Source organism: Copadichromis virginalis, linkage group LG11, assembly GCF_057382275.1.
Source record: "Copadichromis virginalis isolate Kocher_CV1m ecotype Utaka linkage group LG11, C_Virginalis_male_GT1.1, whole genome shotgun sequence".
Classification (NCBI taxonomy): Eukaryota; Metazoa; Chordata; class Actinopteri; order Cichliformes; family Cichlidae; genus Copadichromis; species Copadichromis virginalis.
This window is the reverse complement of record NC_140628.1, coordinates 38447935-38465645: the sequence shown is the minus strand read 5'-3', so window position 1 is coordinate 38465645 and position 17711 is coordinate 38447935. Positions and strand designations below refer to the sequence as shown.

The 17711-nt window shown below is 43.2% G+C and overlaps 1 protein-coding gene and 1 long non-coding RNA gene across 3 annotated transcripts in view; one reads left to right on the top strand and one right to left on the bottom strand.

Moving 5' to 3' along the window:
- Positions 1 to 17711, bottom strand: part of LOC146699444 (apoptosis-associated speck-like protein containing a CARD) — a 59815-nt gene that overhangs the window by 35355 nt on the left and 6749 nt on the right. The window lies entirely within an intron of this gene.
- LOC146699445 (uncharacterized) lies at positions 8002 to 16418 on the top strand. Its single transcript, XR_014922827.1, has 2 exons — positions 8002 to 8674; positions 14627 to 16418. It is a non-coding gene; the product is annotated as an uncharacterized LOC146699445 (long non-coding RNA).

The following is a 17711-nucleotide window of genomic DNA, read 5'->3' as shown; positions in this document are numbered from 1 at the left end:
CACTGGGTTGCCATGCAGCAGCTGTAGGACAGTGTCTTTTAAAGATTCAGGAACAACCAACTGATGCAACACTGACTTTTGGGACGGGTTGAAAGCTTTACGACAGAGTAAGCCATTGTGAAAGGTAAGTCTAGAGTACTCATGCCATAGCACTTTTTCCTGAGGTGGGCATTTTTTCATACGCCAGTAGGGTGGTTTCTGACCCTTAGCTTTCCAGCCAATGACTTCTGACAGTACAGGATCTTTTTGTTGTTCACTTTTGAGATCATCTTCAGGCAGCTCAAGCACAAATGTGGATGAAACAGATAGCGCTGCACACTGCAGTCGTGGATCAGGAAGGTCATTGCATGGAATGTGTTTTTGGTCAGTACTGCAGGGACTATGGTTGGGCGGGCCTGCAGGACCCACGCACCTCTCTTCAGGTTTCAAGGTAGCAGAAGCAGTGCAGACTGTGTCCTGCTCTACGGTTTCACCAGTGACAGGGCGACGTGACAGTGCGTCCGCATTGAGGTGGCGGTGGCCATCTTTATGAATCACAGTCCACTCAAAAGGATCAAGTTCAAGAGCCCAGCGAGCACGGCGACCAGTTCTATCACTGTCAATGGGTATTTTCCGAAGACCCAGGAGGGGCTTGTGATCCGTGACAATAACAAATTGCTGCTTGTAGAGGTAGTGCCGAAAATGTCTAACTGCCCAAACAATGGCCCAGAGTTCTCGATTTTGAATGTATATATTAGGGGTGCAACGATACACAAAATTCACGGTTCGGTTTGGTTCGATACTTTGGTGTCACGGTTCGATATTTTTTCGATACAAAAAAATGTTCATGCATTTTTAATTTGTCATTTATTAAAATTATAAATATATATTTTAACTCAAAAGTACAGTTTTTAAATTTAACCCTAACCCTTGTGCGTGTTTTTTATTTTGACAGCGAATGCGCACCTGCGGTCCACTTATGTGCAGCCCTGGTTATTTAGCTCATCATATCGCAGCCACAGAAATTCTTTTGTCCATGAAACCATAAAGCTGCACTTTCTTTTTGCCTTATAGTCTGATTTGTCATAACTTCTCCGTTTTGTGGTAAGCTTTTCTTTGGCTGTCACTTCTTCACCCTGACCTGTCTTATTTGGCTCAGCAGAACTGAAATGCTTTTACACAGGCACTCACATAAGCTCAGCGATTCTCTGCGCGATCAACCTCTCACATGTTTAAGCTGCGGGAGATTTCACTTGTCATGTTTGCATAGTAAGCTAACGATTAATAAGACGATGTCAGAGGAATTGGTGCACAAATTATCATCACTCACAGATCAGTGCTGTCGCTCTCTATACACAGTTCGCACGATTGCAAAGTGAAAGCAAAAAAACAAGCGCAAATTCAAACGCGACTTCAATATGTCACATATTGACAGTGGCTCACCGATGCCAATGACATAATTACCCAGCTACATTTCTGAAAGAATGCAAAAGCATTGACATATATTTTTCCTACAATAGCCCGACGGGCAGGGAAGAGAAAGATTTTGGTAGCCCGACTGAAAAAAATCGCTAGCTCCAGGACGTCGGGCTAGCGATATTGCGAGCCCTGTATCTGATTGAGGAATCACTCATCTTTGGAAAAGAGAGTTTATTACAGAGAAATGGCTCTTTCCAAAATAAAAGCTATACTATCCGCTTCTTCTGGGCTATATTCTCAGCAGCATAAGGAGAATCATGTGCTAACAGCTGTCTAAATGACTCGGCTAAAGTTAGTAGCATGCTTGCTTTTTTTTTGTCTGCTTCCACTTGTCTTTGCACTAGGATGATGTCAGCATAAATGTGCAGTCATATTCGTTGTGTTCCCACTAGTGCTTTCAGGTTAATCTCGTTGAAATGACCTTAACGCCACAACACGGCAAATCTCCGTTAACGAGCTACCGCCGATCGCTCCGTGCATGGGGCTAGACGGCCAACACGTTAACGAGCTAACTGCGCTAACACACTAGTTCACACCAATGTAATTGAGCATTGCATGGCACATCCAACATACTGTTTTACTTTAGTCCATGACTCGCTTACCTTCAGGGTCATACGTCACATGAAAACCAAAATAATTCCAAACGCCAGATCTGAATGAGGTTCAACTTGCCTGTTGCAAGTAGAGCTTATCTTCTGTCTCGCTAGCTTGCCCTGCGCTCTTCCTTCTGACTATGCTGTCTGTGTTGAGCGCTCAGTGGATCTGCGCTCGACAGTGCAGCCTAGGCGGAGTAGTCGAACACAGATTCACTGAGCGCTCAACACAGACAGCATCGTCAGAAGGAAAATTGATAAAATAAATTACAAATGTTGTATTGTTCGATACATATGCGTACCGAACCGAAAGCACTGTATCGAACGGTTCAATATCGATACGAATATCGTTGCACCCCTAATATATATATATATATATATATACACACACATGCATACATACATACATACAGTGGGGCAAAAAAGTATTTAGTCAGCCACCGATTGTGCAAGTTCCCCCACTTAAAATGATGACAGAGGTCAGTAATTTACACCAGAGGTACACTTCAACTGTGAGAGACAGAATGTGAAAAAAAAATCCATGAATTCACATGGTAGGATTTGTAAAGAATTTATTCGTAAATCAGGGTGGAAAATAAGTATTTGGTCACCTCAAACAAGGAAAATCTCTGGCTCTCACAGACCTGTAACGTCTTCTGTAAGAAGCTTTTCTGTCCCCCACTCGTTACCTGTATGAATGGCACCTGTTTGAACTCATCATCTGTATAAAAGACACCTGTCCACAGCCTCAAACAGTCAGACTCCAAACTCCGCCATGGCCAAGACCAAAGAGCTTTCGAAGGACACCAGGAAAAGTATTGTAGACCTGCACCAGACTGGGAAGAGTGAATCTACAATAGGCAAGCAGCTTGGTGTGAAAAAATCAACTGTGGGAGCAATCATCAGAAAATGGAAGACATACAAGACCACTGATAATCTCCCTCGATCTGGGGCTCCACGCAAGATCTCATCCCGTGGGGTCAAAATGATCATGAGAACGGTGAGCAAAGATCCCAGAACCACACGGGGGGACCTGGTGAATGACCTGCAGAGAGCTGGGACCAAAGTAACAAAGGTCACCATCAGTAACACACTACAACGGCAGGGAATCAAATCCCGCAGTGCCAGACGTGTTCCGCTGCTGAAGCCAGTGCATGTCCAGGCCCGTCTGAAGTTTGCCAGAGAGCACATGGATGATACAGCAGAGGATTGGGAGAATGTCATGTGGTCAGATGAAACCAAAGTAGAACTTTTTGGTATAAACTCAACTCGTCGTGATTGGAGGAAGAAGAATACTGAGTTGCATCCCAAGAACACCATACCTACTGTGAAGCATGGGGGTGGAAACATCATGCTATGGGGCTGTTTTTCTGCCAAGGGGACAGGACGACTGATCCGTGTTAAGGACAGAATGAATGGGGCCATGTATCGTGAGATTTTGAGCCAAAACCTCCTTCCATCAGTGAGAACTTTGAAGATGAAACGAGGCTGGGTCTTCCAACATGACAATGATCCAAAACACACCGCCCGGGCAACAAAGGAGTGGCTCTGTAAGAAGCATTTGAAAGTCCTGGAGTGGCCTAGCCAGTCTCCAGACCTCAACCCCATAGAAAATCTGTGGCGGGAGTTGAAAGTCCGTGTTGCTCGGCGACAGCCCCAAAACATCACTGCTCTCGAGAAGATCTGCATGGAGGAATGGGCCAAAATACCAGCTACTGTGTGTGCAAACCTGGTAAAGACCTATAGTAAACGTTTGACCTCTGTTATTGCCAACAAAGGTTAAGTTACAAAGTATTGAGTTGTATTTTTGTCATTGACCAAATACTTATTTTCCACCCTGATTTACGAATAAATTCTTTACAAATCCTACCATGTGGATTCATGGATTTTTTTTTCACATTCTGTCTCTCACAGTTGAAGTGTACCTCTGGTGCAAATTACTGACCTCTGTCATCATTTTAGGTGGGGGAACTTGCACAATCGGTGGCTGACTAAATACTTTTTTGCCCCACTGAATATAACACAGTCTGACCTCCCTGGTCTAAAAACACAGGAGAAAAGAAGGCTTCCCAAAGTAATCGGCAGCTCACCCCTACTTGCTCCGCACTTCCCACACATGCCGGTTCCCAGGACTTCACTCTTCTGGACAGAGATCTCCGATGTTATTCCCGGGATCTGCTGGAGCCACTCGCCTAGCTTGGGTGTCACCGCACCTAGTGCTCCGATTACCACGGGGACCACTGTTACCTTCACCCTCCACATCCTCTCGAGCTCTTCTCTGAGCCCTTGGTATTTCTCCAGCTTCTCGTGTTCCTTCTTCCTGATATTACTGTCATTCGGAACCGCTACATCGATCACTACGGCCGTCTTCTTCTGTTTGTCTACCACCACTATGTCCGGTTGGTTAGCCACCACCATTTTGTCCGTCTGTATCTGGAAGTCTCACAGGATCTTAGCTCGGACATTCTCCACCACCCTTGGGGGCATCTCCCATTTTGACCTCGGGACTTCCAGGTTATACTCGGCACAGATGTTCCTGTACACTATACCGGCCACTTGGTTATGGCGTTCCATGTATGCCTTGCCTGCTAGCATCTTGCACCCTGCTGTTATGTGCTGGATTGTCTCTGGGGCATCTTTACACAGCCTGCACCTGGGGTCTTGTCTGGTGTGATCTTGTGCTCAGAGCTTGTTCTTGTGCTGCCATGATTAGTGCCTCTGTGCTGTCTTTCAGTCCAGCTTTGTCCAGCCACTGGTAGGATTTCTGGATATCAGCCACCTCCTCTATCTGCCGGTGGTACATACCGTGCAGGGGCCTGTCCTTCCATGATGGTTCCTCGTCTCCCTCCTCTTTCTTGGGTTTCTGCTGCCTGAGGTATTCACTGAGCACTCGGTCAGTTGGGGCCATCTTCCCAATGTATTCTTGGATGTTCGTTGTCTCATCCTGGACTGTGGTGCTGACACTCACCAGTCCCCGGCCCCCTTCCTTCCACTTAGCGTACAGCCTCAGGGGGCTGGACTTGGGGTGAAACCCTCCATGCATGGTAAGGAGCTTTCTTGTCTTTATTCAATTCAATTCAATTCAATTTTATTTATATAGCGCCAAATCACAACAAAAGTCGCCTCAAGGCGCTTCATAGATACAGAGAAAAACCCAACAATCATATGACCCCCTATGAGCAAGCACTTTGGCAACAGTGGGAAGGAAAAACTCCCTTTTAACAGGAAGAAACCTCCGGCAGAACCAGGCTCAGGGAGGGGCGGCCATCTGCTGCGACCGGTTGGGGTGAGAGAAGGAAGACAGGATAAAGACATGCTGTGGAAGAGAGACAGAGGTTAATAACAGATATGATTCAATGCAGAGAGGTCTATTAATACATAGTGAGTGAGAAAGGTGACTGGAAAGGAAAAACTCAATGCATCATGGGAATCCCCCGGCAGCCTACATCTATTGCAGCATAACAAAGGGAGGATTCAGGGTCACCTGGTCCAGCCCTAACTATATGCTTTAGAAAAAAGGAAAGTTTTAAGCCTAATCTTAAAAGTAGAGATAGTGTCTGTCTCCCGAATCCAAACTGGAAGCTGGTTCCACAGAAGAGGGGCCTGAAAACTGAAGGCTCTCCCTCCCATTCTACTTTTAAATACTCTAGGAACAACAAGTAGGCCTGCAGAGCGAGAGCGGAGCGCTCTAATAGGGTGATATGGTACTACAAGGTCATTAAGATAAGATGGGGCCTGATTATTTAAGACCTTGTATGTGAGGAGCAGGATTTTGAATTCAATTCTGGATTTAACAGGAAGCCAATGAAGGGAAGCCAAAACAGGAGAAATATGCTCTCTCTTTCTAGTCCCTGTCAGGACTCTTGCTGCAGCATTTTGGATTAGCTGAAGGCTTTTCAGTGAGTTTTTTGGACATCCTGATAATAATGAATTACAGTAGTCCAGCCTGGAAGTAATAAATGCATGAACTAGTTTTTCAGCGTCACTCTGAGACAGGATATTTCTAATTTTAGAGATGTTGCGCAAATGGAAGAAAGCAGTCTTACATATTTGTTTAATATGTGCGTTGAAGGACATATCCTGGTCAAAAATGACTCCAAGGTTCCTCACCGCGTTACTGGAGGCCAAGGTAATGCTATCCAGAGTAAGAATCTGATTAGATACCATATTTCTAAGATTTTCAGGGCCGAGTACAATAACCTCAGTTTTATCTGAATTAAGAAGCAGAAAGTTAGCGGCCATCCAGGTCTTTATGTCTTTAAGACATTCCTGCAGTTTAACTAATTGGTGTGTGTTATCTGGCTTCATGGACAGATAGAGCTGGGTGTCATCTGCATAGCAGTGAAAATGTATGCTATGTCTTCTAATGATGCTGCCTAAGGGAAGCATGTATAATGTAAACAGAATTGGTCCTAGCACTGAACCCTGTGGAACTCCATAATTAACCTCAGTGTGTGAAGAGGACTCTCCATTTACATGCACGAATTGGAGTCTATTAGATAGATATGATACAAACCACTGCAGCGCAGTACCTGTAATACCTACAGCATGTTCTAATCGCTCTAATAGGATATTATGATCAACAGTATCGAACGCTGCACTGAGGTCTAGCAGGACAAGCACAGAGATGAGTCCACTGTCAGAGGCCATAAGAAGATCATTTGTAACCTTCACTAAAGCTGTTTCTGTGCTGTGCTGAGCTCTGAAACCTGACTGAAACTCTTCAAATAAACCATTCCTCTGCAGATGATCTGTTAGCTGTTTGACAACTACTCTTTCAAGGATTTTTGATATGAAAGGAAGGTTGGAGATTGGCCTATAATTAGCTAAGACTGCTGGGTCTAGAGATGGCTTTTTGAGTAAAGGTTTAACTACAGCCAGCTTGAAGGCCTGTGGTACATAGCCGATTATTAGAGATAGGTTGATCATATTTAAGATCGAAGAATTAATTAATGGCAGGACTTCTTTGAGCAGTTTTGTAGGAATGGGGTCTAAAAGACACGTTGATGGTTTGGAGGAAGTAATTATTGAAGTTAACTCAGAAAGATCAATTGGAGAAAAAGAGTCTAACTTAATATCAATGGTACTAAGAGTAGCTGTAGATAATATTACATCTGTGGGATGATTATTGGTAATTTTTTCTCTAATGATAAAAATTTTATTTGTGAAGAAGTTCATGAAGTCATTACTAGTTAACGTTAAAGGGATGGTTGGCTCAAAAGAGCTCTGACTTTTTGTCAGCCTGGCTACAGTGCTGAAGAGAAACCTAGGGTTGTTCTTATTTTCTTCAATCAGTGATGAATAGTAAGATGTTCTGGCTTTGCGGAGGGCTTTCTTATAAAGCAGCAAACTATTTCTCCAGGCTAAATGATGATCCTCTAGATTTGTGACACGCCATTTCCTCTCCAGATTACGAGTCATCTGCTTTAGGGTACGTGTTTCAGAATTATACCACGGAGTCAGGTACTTCTGATTTGAGGCCTTAGTTTTCACAGGAGCTACAGTATCCAGAGTCGTACGTAGTGAGGAGGTGAAATTATTAACAAGATAATCGACCTCTGTTGGGGTAGCGTTCAGATAGCTACTCTGCTCTGTGTTGGTACAGGGCATTGAAGATGATAACAGTGGGTGGATTATATTCTTAAACTTAGTTACAGTGCTTTCAGAAAGACATCTACTTTGATAAAGTCTACTCTTCACCGCTGTGTAATCAATTATTGTAAAAGTAAATGTTATCAGGAAATGATCAGACAGGAGAGGGTTTTCAGGAAACACTGTTAAATGTTCAGGTTCGATGCCATATGTTAGAACAAGATCTAGAGTGTGGTTAAAGTGGTGGGTGGGTTCTTTTACATTTTGAGAGAAACCAATTGAGTCTAATAACAGATTAAATGCCATGTTGAGGCTGTCATTTTTAGCATCTATATGGATGTTAAAATCACCCTGTCAGAGTATTTTTGCTTTCTAAGATTTTATTATTCATATAATGATCAGCTAAGAGTGTTTATATTTCTGTTCTGTACTCAACCAGCTGCATATTTTAATTGCTGGCTCCCTACTTTATAACGGAAACTGCTTGCCTTCACATTATCAGTCTTTGCCTTCACATTGTCACTGTTTGCCTTCACACTAGCAGGAAACCGCCACCCACGAGTAAGAAACAACCTTGTAGAGAACACGAAGTTTTTTGATAAACCACACCTGTTTTCTTGACAAGATAAGGATGATATTCCCTTTTTTGTATGCTTCATGATGTGTATAAATAAAGCCAGACTGCACCAAGGAGGTGTGTGAGTCTCTCCCTGAGTCTCTCACCCGTGCACGTTTAAAACTGCTCTAAGTGTCTGAGTGATATTTCATTGCATCTGAGTACTTTGATAATAGAATATCTTTAACATTTAATTGGTCCTTCGAGCCGGAGTGGACATTGATATTTTTTCAATGCTCCAATAGGAGACCTTCGTCAAGTCCTGACGTCGTGAGAAGCCCACGCTGTCGACTCCTCTCCAGGCAGAGGATAAAGTCCAGAGACGTGACGTTCGGGTTCTGGCCAGCGTTCTTATAAGAGGTCCACGACTTCAGGGGTTGATGAAGGAAACCAAAGCAACCACACAATAACTCAGGTGAATATTTAGCACTCACTCACATCTTGCGCAAAACGACTGAGGCAACCTGTGGTCTGTACATTAAATAGTTTCCCGTCAATGTATGACAGATTAATTAAGTAACATTCTCGTCTGAAAAAGGACTGGTAGAGGTTACAGCTCGCCTGAAAAAGGGCTCGGAGCAAGTTTAATGTCAAAATACGACAGGATAGTAACATTCTCGTCTGAAAAAGGACTCGTAGAGGTTACGAAGCAGCTCGCCTGAAAGAGGGCTTGGAGCAATGTAGAAAGACACAGTGTTGCCCAGAATAAAAAACTCATTACGCGTATAATCTGTTGTTTTACTGTTTTGTTGGTGGAGTAAGTTGATTTTACAGCACATTAAGGAGGCTGAACTACTCCACCGAATTGTTTACCGTTGGTTGCTCGAGTTCTGGTGGAACGGGAAAAGGTTGTGTTTCATCACATAAAATTGACACCGCTTTCAAGGCTAGCTTGAAAGTAGAAGGCCGTGTCAATAGCCTCTCCCATTCCTCGTGCCAGAGAAAGCACCACGGGTGTGTATGTGTGTGTAAACGCAAATATATTTATAAATAAATAAATAATAATAACAAGAGGAAAAAATAATAATGGGTAATAAATCAACAAAACTCACTGCTGACGAGCAGTGGCTAGAGAAAAAATGTCCAGGCGCCGGACTAATTAGCGCAAATAGATGGAGAAATCCAAAGAAACTAAACTGCCCTGCGTGGGAGGGACAATGTACTCCCTTTGCAGTGACTGCTTTAAAAGAGACCCTCCAAGCGGAACTAAACAATGAAAAAAGCTTTAAAAAGAAAGCCAAACGTCTCACAGAGTGGCAACATTTTAAAGCCTGGATGGCAGAAAATGATAAACACACAAAGGTGCGAGAAGAGAAAAAGAAAAAGAAAAATGAACAAAGTAGTGAACTAAAAGATCCACAACACCCAAAACCACCTCCTCCATATGTGCCTGCCCCCGGCCCGTCTAATCAGCCAGTATCAAAAAACCCCTTCACTGACGCGCCAGGCCCATATGATTCAGCAAGACAGGCATTAAATTTAATGACAACAAATCACCATAAGGAAGACATAGGGAAAGACCCGTCAGGTAGGGATATGGGAGGACAGATTCACCCCCCAGGACCGTCAGGTCTGTTTCCAATGATAGCCACGCCCAACCCAAGATATGGCCAACTAACGGGTGGCGATAATAATGAAAGAGACAACAACCCTTTCCTATATGTTTTCAGAGCATGGTCCCAAACTGACAGATTTAACGTCTTAAAGGACGTTCCACTGTTAAATGAAGGTTTTGAGCCATGGAGGGAGGCAGTTGAGTTAATTAGAACACACTGGCACTTGAATGGCCATGAAATGCTCCAGGTAATTCAGGACTTATTAGGTCTAAAAATGGGAACAGTAAAGGGAGACTTCACGGGGTCAGATGACCAGGGTATAGCCCTGCTCCCCACCTCTGAGCCTCTAAGGGCTCAGTTGGCAGGATTATATGAAAGGATTAGAGTCCGTCTAGCCCCAAGAGCAGATTACGGCAAAATAGGCGAGATAAAGCAGAAGGAAGCTGAGACTGCCTCTGACTTCCTCGATCGCCTACGCCCAGTTTTCAGACAACATTCAGGTTTAAATTACCAGGAGGAGCCACAAACACCATTTCAGCAACAGCTAAAAAATGCATTTCTGAACGGCCTCCTCCCAAAAGTGAGGGCCCACGTAGAAAAACACTGGGTCACACAAAATACAGGAAGTCTGTCAGATGCACTGCAATATGCTGAACACGCAGTTAAAATACAGAAGCAAAAAGAAAAAGGAGGCATCTTTACTGTAGATCCAGCAACAGGATTGGTGGCATTCTCTGGAGAATACAGAAGACATAAACCAGGCCCCTACAAAGGAAAAGGAAAGGCAGGAGGAGGGCGAAAAGGAGAGAGAAGACTGAAAGACACAAGCTGCTACAATTGCGGAAAGGAGGGGCATTTTGCTCGCGAGTGTAGACATAGAAAAAAGGATGACACTGAGGAAGAGGATGAAAGAAATAACAAATGACTAGGAAAAAGCACAGAAGCAGAGAGCAATGAAAACACGGACGTGTATAACATAGAGCAATTGCTTTTGGGCTCTGAACATAAACCAACTGTAATTATATACGTAAATGGGCAGCCAATGACGATGCTCTGCGACACTGGAGCATGTAAAACTGTACTGATTAAAAAACCACCAAAAGTGAAATTCTCTAATGATACTCTGATAGTTAAGTCAGCATCAGGACATGTCAGTACTAAATCACTGACTGAGCCTCTACTCTTATCTCATGAAGACAGCGGCCGCAGCTGTAAAAACCAGTGCATATATGACCCATCTTGCCCAGTTAATCTTCTAGGGAGAGATGCGCTAGAGAAACTGGAAATAGGAGTATTGCCAGGACCAGAGGGCATGTATGCAAAGCTAATGTTAAACGAGAAACAAAGTCCAGCAGATTATCAGATTAATGTGTGTCAAGGACTCGGACAGCCTCACTACTACTGGACATTAGACCTGCCCTCACTAGAGCCTTTACAACACATAGCAAATCGATATCTGCCAACTCATTCAACACGACAGGACTACACTCAGTATCACAACACATTGAGGTTCAAACAGAGTCCAGGTCCTAATCCTGTGTATGACCAAGAAGTACACAAGCTAGGACCACAAATGCTGACATTACAGTACCTATATGTCACCCAAAGTGGTAATGCAGTGTGCTCTGTGCTGCAGCCTGAGGCAGTACAACGAGTAAATAGGATGCCAAATCCACATGTGTCAGTAGCACACAATGACAGTACTGAGTGGAAAGATTTAGGCCGCATTCTCACCCAAGTTGAAAGAGACAGATATGAAAAAACTGAGGACACGCATGAAGGATGGCTACAAGGTTGCAGAACGGGATGCATGAGATACACATTAGGGTGGGTGATCACTACCCACCCAGCCACATACATGACTGACAGCACTGATTTGCATGTGCAGGAAGATAGTGAAAACTGACATATACTCTCATTAGAATTACACCCAGAACTACAAGAATTGCCCACAACACTATGGTCCACAGGATCGACAGATGTAGGATTAATTAAAGGAGCAGATCCTGTTGTAGTAAAAACTACTACAACCTACAGGCCAGTTAAACCACAATATCCCTTGACGGCAGAAGCAAAAGCAGGGATCAGGCCAGTAATTGCAGATATGGAAAAAGCAGGCATTTTAGTGAAAACAACTAAAGCAACCTGTAACACTCCAATCTTCCCAGTGAAAAAAGCAAACACAGGAAAATATCGCCTAGTGCATGACCTCAGAGCAATAAACGAAGTAACAGAACAAATCCCACCTGTGGTAGCAAATCCACACACAATCTTAAATCAAGTGACGCAAAAAGAACAATGGTTCTCAGTCATAGATCTGTCAAACGCGTTCTTCTCGGTGCCATTACACCCAGATTCACAAAATCTGTTTGGCTTCACCTTTGATAACGAAAAGTATACCTATACAAGACTGCCACAGGGTTTTCAGAACAGTCCCACCCTGTATGCAGAGGCATTAAAGAAATCTATGTCACTATGCACACTCCCTGCCACAGGGCAATTTCTTCTGTACGTTGATGACATTCTCGTCACGGGAGATACACGAGACAACTGCAGAAAAAACACCATGACTGTGTTGAAACATTTAGCACAGCAGGGCCATAAAGTATCACAGCACAAGTTACAGCTGTGGAGCCAAGAGGTCACATACCTTGGCCACAAACTCACAGGAGAGGGAAGAACACTGTTAGACAGCAGAAAACTAGCAGTACAGAATGCTCCAAAGCCTCTCACAAAACAACAAATGATGAGTTATTTAGGTCTCTGCAATTTTTGCAGATGCTGGATACCTGAATATGCTCTGCTAGCTCAACCTTTGCAAAACTTAATTTATGGAAAAAATCTAGCACTGAAAGATAAAATAGAATGGACACCAGAAGCAGAAAAAGCATTTAATGATCTAAAACTTGCACTGCAGACGCGCACAGTTTTGGCATTGCCAGACTATGAAAAACCTTTTTACTTGCATGTAGACGGAGGTGCAGGCTACATGAAGGCCGTTCTAACACAAGCCTTTGGGGAAAAGCAACGCCCTCTTGCATTTTATTCGTGTAAGCTAGATTCAGTGGCCTCAGGACTGCCCTCGTGCGTGCAGGCATGCGCAGCTGCAGCAGAGGCAGTTAAGAAATCCGCTGACATCGTCTTAGGACACACATTGATCGTCAAAGTTCCCCACGCTGTAACCTCCATCTTACTGCAGGCGAACTTGTCTTATCTCACACATGCAAGACAGCTCTCATACGTAGGCATCTTGTTATCACAGTCACACATTACAATCGAGAAGTGTGGTCAGCTAAATCCCAGCACACTTCTCCCCACATCAGAAGATGGTGAAAAACACTGCTGTATGGAAAAGCTAGATGAAGAAACAAAACCACGAGCCGATATATATAGCACACCACAGTCAACTTTCACTGACATTTTTGTAGATGGATCAGCTTCTAAAAATAGCTTAGGTCGCAACTGCGTTGGTTATGCAGTAACCACAGTAGACACAGTTCTGGAAGCAAGACCTTTGACTTCCTCTAACTCTGCACAAAGTGCAGAACTTACAGCTGTTGTGAGAGCATGTAAGCTGAATGAAGGAAAAAGCATAAACATACACACAGACAGTCAGTATGTCTTTGCAGCAGTACATCATTTCGCAAAGATTTGGCAGAACAGAGGCATGGTCACTTCTACTGGTAATCCAGTACAGCATGCACACCTTTTAAAAGAACTGCTAGAAGTGATAACACTGCCGAAAAAATTAGCATTGTGCAAATGTGCCGCACACCAAAAAGATAACTCAGAAATTACTAAAGGCAATAACTTTGCAGACCAAGCCGCAAAAAAGGCAGCACAACAACATATACAAACTTTAATATCTGAAACATCAACGTTAATACCACTTGATGTACTTAAAGATGAACAGAAAGCTGCATCCATCACAGAACAGAAAAAATGGTTAAGGTGTGGAGCACAGCTAGAAAATGACCTAATGACCTGTAATGGCAAACCAATACTGCCAAAATCTCTACACAAGACAGCAGCATTAGTGACACATGGCTTAACGCATTTGTCAACGGGTGGAATGATGAATGTCCTCTCTAAACACTTCTACACTCAAAATTTTGAAAATTCAGCAAAGGAATTCATCAGAACATGCATGATTTGCCAAAGACATAATGTACAGGGGAACCTCCGACCACAAAGAGGTCATTTCCCCACACCACCTCACCCCTTCCATACAATCCACATGGATTTTATTGAACTTAACGAATGCCAAGCATCAAGATATGCTCTAGTAATTATAGATGTATTTTCAAAATGGCCAGAAATCTATCCAGTCAAAAGAGCAGATGCAATATCAGTGGCAAAGTGTTTATGCAATCACTTCATCCCCACATATGGCATTCCCAGTCTGATAAGGTCAGACAATGGAACACATTTTGTTAATGACATCATCAGCAAAGTCTCTGAAGCTCTAGGATTTAGCATCAAACATCACTGTGCATATCACCCACAAAGCGCAGGATTAGTGGAAAGAACTAACGGCACAATAAAACAGAGATTAAGAAAATGCATGGAAGAAACAGGAAGACCATGGCCTGAATGTCTAGGCCTAGTAAAGATGTGGATGAGAATAACACAAGGTTCTCAGAAACTTACACCTTTTGAAATCATCCACGGGAGAGCGTTTCCATTGCCAATTACCAGTGAACCTATTAATAAATCAATAAGGGAAACTACCCTAGCAGAATGGATGACTAAACTGTTTGAAAATAAAGAGATTGTGTTAAACAACCAACTGCCGAGTGATTTCTCTCCAGTGTCTTGCAGGTTACAACCAGGTGATTGGATCCTGATCAAAGTACTCCAGAGAAAGAATTGGAGTTCACCAAGGTGGGAGGGCCCATACCAAGTCCTACTTACCACACCCACCGCCTGCAAAATAGCAGAAAGACCATCTTGGATCCACCACAGCCACTGTAAAAAAGTGAGTGACAATCCAGACGCTTAGACGCCGGCTCCCCTGGCTTCTAGGTGATCTATTGGTGAAGGGAAGGGCTGATTGGGTATATCCCGCCCTTTTTTACTTCTCGCCAATAGTCTACTCACCAGAAGTCTAGGTGTGCCTGGTCATCATGAAGACACTTGTCCTCCTAGTGGCCAGCATTGCGCTCCTAGTGAGCCTACTAACACTCACCCAGATGAGAGGAAATAAACAACACCACCTGCAAAAAAGATGGACACATGATAATTCGCATCTACGTGACCTGACCCAATCCAAAGGAATACACACCTTCAAAGATTGAACTTTCTGGGTCCAGGGAACCGCTTGGGCCTGCGGGCCTAAAACCTACTTCATGCTCCCACCGAACTCCACCGGTCTGTGTGCACCAGTACTAATTTCAGACCACACCTTCAAGATCACAGCAGAGACACACACGTCAAGAGCAAAACGTGAAGTTGCTGAAGTCACTGAAGTAATGCCACATGACTCAATCTATGGATCAGATGTGCCCAAAAACTTCAAACTATGGACTGATGGTCAGAAAGTCCTCCACTCCTTGTTCCCTTGGGTAGGAGTTGGGAAAAACATGCTGAGGATCGAGACACTTGACTATCGATTTGGACTGTTCCTAAATGCTTCAATGAAAATCAACAAAGCGCAAAATGAAGAAATCGACGCAATACGCATTGTAGTGATGCAACACAGAGTCGCACTAGACATGATTCTAGCTGAAAAAGGAGGTTTGTGTGTATTGTTTGACACTACATGTTGTACATACATCCCAGACAACATACACTCACAAAACATGACCGACGCTTTGAACACCTTGAGAAAGATTAAAGATGCTGAACAACAAGACTATGTCACAAGCACTGATGATTGGTTGACATGGTTACTAGGTGGTTCATGGAAGTCCCTTCTGATTAAAGGACTTGTTGGAATAGCATTTTTGCTTTTACTGTTATGTGTTTTCACAACATGTGTAGTACCCTGTCTGAAGAAAATGGTATCAAACATGGTGACAACTTCTATCAATGCTTATGTGATGATGTCTCAAATGGAAGAAATTTTGAAAGATGATCCATACAGTAATGTTTAGTTTAATTGAACACAGGACTGTTTTATGACGTTCAAACCGAAAATGTTTAGACAAGAGGTTATGAACTGACAAAAATAACAGTACTGTCATGTAAGAAATCTAAACAACAGGAGGGAATGTCAGAGTATTTTTGCTTTCTAAGATTTTATTATTCATATAATGATCAGCTAAGAGTGTTTATATTTCTGTTCTGTACTCAACCAGCTGCATATTTTAATTGCTGGCTCCCTACTTTATAACGGAAACTGCTTGCCTTCACATTATCAGTCTTTGCCTTCACATTGTCACTGTTTGCCTTCACACTAGCAGGAAACCGCCACCCACGAGTAAGAAACAACCTTGTAGAGAACACGAAGTTTTTTGATAAACCACACCTGTTTTCTTGACAAGATAAGGATGATATTCCCTTTTTTGTATGCTTCATGATGTGTATAAATAAAGCCAGACTGCACCAAGGAGGTGTGTGAGTCTCTCCCTGAGTCTCTCACCCGTGCACGTTTAAAACTGCTCTAAGTGTCTGAGTGATATTTCATTGCATCTGAGTACTTTGATAATAGAATATCTTTAACACACCCACAATAATTATTTTATCTGAGCTCAGAACTAAATTAGATAAAAAGTCTGAGAAATCAGACAGAAACTCTGTGTAAGGCCCAGGTGGACGATAGATGATAACAAGTAAGACTGGTTTCTGAGTTTCACAGCTGGGGTGGACAATGTTAAGCATCAGGCTTTCAAATGAATTAAAAGTCTGTCTTGGTCTTTCATTAATTAATAGGCTGGTGTGAAAAATTGCTGCCACACCGCCCCCTCGGCCTGTGCTTCGAGATTTCTGGTAGTTAGAATGGCTCGGGGGTGTTGATTCATTTAAACTAACATAATCATCCTGCTGCAACCAGGTTTCTGTAAGGCAGAGTAAATCAATTTGTTGATCAATTATTAAGTCATGTACTAACAGAGACTTGGAGGAGAGAGACCTAATATTTAATAATCCACATTTCACTGTTTTACTCTTTGGTTCAGATGTGGATACTGTATTGTTCTTTCTTTGTGATTGTTTATGTTTAAGTTGTTTGTTGCTGGTTTTTAGTTTGTTTTTTGTCTTTTTGGAAGCTGACACAGTCTCTATGGAGATGGGTTTTTGGGGGGGTAGCAGGAGGAGAGAAGCTGCAGAGAAGCGTGTAAGACTGCAACTCTGCTTCCTGGTCCCAACTCTGGATAGTCATATTTTGGGGGGTTTAATAAATGTGTCCATATTTCTAGAAATGAGAGCTGCTCCATCCAAAGTGGGATGGATGCCATCTCTCCTAACAAGACCAGGTTTCCTCCAGAAGGTTTGCCAATTATCTATGAAGCCCACATCGTTTCTGGGACACCACTCAGACAGCCAGCAATTTAAGGAGAACATGCGGCTAAACATGTCACTCCTGGTCTGATTGGGGAGGGGACCAGAGAAAACTACAGAGTCCGACATTGTTTTGGCAAAGTTGCACACCGATTCAATATTGATTTTAGTGACCTCCGATTGGCGTAACCGGGTGTCATTACTGCCGACGTGAATTATGATTTTACTGAATTTACGTTTACCCTTAGCCAGCAGTTTTAAATTTCCTTCAATGTCGCCTGCTCTGGCCCCTGGAAGACAATTGACTATGGTTGCCGGTGTCTCTAGCTTCACATGTCTGAGAACAGAATCGCCAATTACCAGAGTTTGACCCCCGGCGGGTGTGTCGCCGAGTGGGGAAAAACGGTTAGACACATGAACGGGTTGGTGGTGTACCTGGGGCTTCTGTTTAGGACT